The sequence below is a fragment of the Brassica napus genome, unplaced genomic scaffold, assembly GCF_020379485.1.
Source record: "Brassica napus cultivar Da-Ae unplaced genomic scaffold, Da-Ae ScsIHWf_2162;HRSCAF=2815, whole genome shotgun sequence".
Taxonomy (NCBI): Eukaryota; Viridiplantae; Streptophyta; class Magnoliopsida; order Brassicales; family Brassicaceae; genus Brassica; species Brassica napus.
In genome coordinates, this window is record NW_026015571.1 from 1 (window position 1) to 2,500 (window position 2,500).

The window sequence follows — 2,500 nt, forward strand, 5'->3', positions numbered from 1 at the left end:
TAAAATGCTGAATCTCGTCTGAATCATCATTTGTCAGGAAATTCGGGGTAAGCTCTTGGCTTGGACAGGTCATTTAGTACATGTCGCTATCCTGCATCCAGGGGGGAATATGTTCGATGGAATAATTTCTTAAGTGTATTACCGCATCCCAAGGGTTAGGCCCACTTTTTACGGGTCAGTGGAATCTGTATGCTCAAAACCCCGATTCAAGTAGTCATTTATTTGGTACCTCCCAAGGATCAGGAACTGCCATTCTAACCCTTCTTGGGGGATTCCATCCACAAACGCAAAGTTTATGGCTAACCGATATGGCACATCATCATCTAGCTATCGCAATTCTTTTCCTCATTGCGGGTCATATGTATAGAACTAACTTTGGAATCGGACACAGTATAAAAGATCTTTTAGAAGCACATATTCCTCCGGGAGGACGGTTGGGGCGTGGGCATAAGGGTCTTTATGACACAATCAATAATTCGATTCATTTTCAATTGCCTTGCTCTAGCCTCCTTAGGAGTTATTACTTCCTTGGTAGCTCAACACATGTACTCTTACCTGCTTATGCGTTCATAGCGCAAGATTTTACGACTCAAGCTGCGTTATATACCCATCACCAATACATTGCAGGATTCATCATGACAGGAGCTTTTGCTCATGGAGCTATATTTTTTATTAGAGATTACAATCCAGAACAGAATGAGGATAACGTATTGGCAAGAATGTTAGACCATAAAGAAGCTATCATATCCCATTTAAGTTGGGCCAGCCTCTTTCTAGGGTTCCATACTTTGGGACTTTATGTTCATAATGACGTCATGCTTGCTTTTGGTACTCCCGAAAAACAAATCTTGATCGAACCCATATTTGCCCAATGGATACAATCCGCTCATGGGAAAACTTCATATGGATTTGATGTACTTTTATCTTCGACAAATGGCCCAGCATTTAATGCGGGTCGAAGCATATGGTTGCCCGGCTGGTTAAATGCTATTAATGAGAATAGTAATTCATTATTCTTAACAATAGGTCCTGGAGATTTCTTGGTTCATCATGCTATTGCTTTAGGTTTACATACAACTACATTGATCTTAGTAAAAGGTGCTTTAGATGCACGTGGTTCCAAGTTAATGCCAGATAAAAAGGATTTCGGGTATAGTTTTCCTTGCGATGGTCCGGGACGAGGTGGTACTTGTGATATTTCGGCTTGGGACGCATTTTATTTGGCAGTTTTTTGGATGTTAAATACTATTGGATGGGTTACTTTTTATTGGCATTGGAAACACATCACATTATGGCAAGGTAACGTTTCACAGTTTAATGAATCTTCCACTTATTTGATGGGATGGTTAAGAGATTATCTATGGTTAAACTCTTCACAACTTATCAATGGATATAACCCGTTTGGTATGAATAGTTTATCAGTCTGGGCATGGATGTTCTTATTTGGGCATCTTGTTTGGGCTACTGGATTTATGTTCTTAATTTCCTGGCGTGGTTATTGGCAGGAATTGATTGAAACTTTAGCATGGGCTCATGAACGTACACCTTTGGCAAATTTGATTCGATGGAAAGATAAACCAGTAGCTCTTTCAATTGTGCAAGCAAGATTGGTTGGATTAGCTCACTTTTCTGTAGGTTATATATTCACTTATGCGGCTTTCTTGATTGCCTCCACGTCGGGCAAATTCGGTTAATTATTTAATTATTCTATCCGCAATAATATTTTTTTTTATTAATTTTATTAAATAATAAAAATATAGGTATGCACTCTTATATTTATTTCTACATCTAGGATCCGATTTGTATCATTATCATTGATAATAAGAGGAACTTAAGCATTATGGCAAAGAAAAGTTTGATTTATAGGGAGAAGAAGAGGCAAAAATTAGAACAAAAATATCATTTGATTCGTCGATCCTTAAAAAAGGAAATAAGTGAGATTCCGTCGCTAAGTGAGAAGTGGAAAATTCATGGAAAATTACAATCCCCACCGCGTAATAGTGCACCTACACGTCTTCATCGACGTTGCTTCTCGACCGGAAGACCGAGAGCTAACTATCGAGACTTTGGACTATCTGGACACATCCTTCGGGAAATGGTTCAGGCATGTTTATTGCCAGGGGCAACAAGATCAAGCTGGTAAAGATTTAAGTATCCTTTAATTTTTCTATTTTTTCTATGCTCGACGAGGCCCTTTACCATTCTGTCTAAATAGGCTATTCTATTTGTACAGATATGGAATAGGGGCGCATTCAATTCGTCTTTGTTTATTAGAGTTTAGTCCAAGTTTTTTTGTTTCATCGCGGGGTAGAGCAGTTTGGTAGCTCGCAAGGCTCATAACCTTGAGGTCACGGGTTCAAATCCTGTCTCCGCAACATTTTTTTTCAACAAATGTAAGTTTGATTCTATTAACTATAATTAATACTTATCTTTTGGGACGCGAGGCAAAAATTACTATATTTCCCGGTCAACTATACCGAATCTTTGATCTTTTTGAATC

At 38.5% G+C, this 2,500-nt stretch overlaps 1 non-coding gene across 1 annotated transcript; it reads left to right on the forward strand.

The window, feature by feature from the left end:
- The first annotated feature begins 2,301 nt into the window (after positions 1-2,301).
- Positions 2,302-2,375, forward strand: TRNAM-CAU. Its single transcript has one exon. It is a non-coding gene; the product is annotated as a tRNA-Met (tRNA).
- The last annotated feature ends 125 nt before the right edge of the window (positions 2,376-2,500 follow it).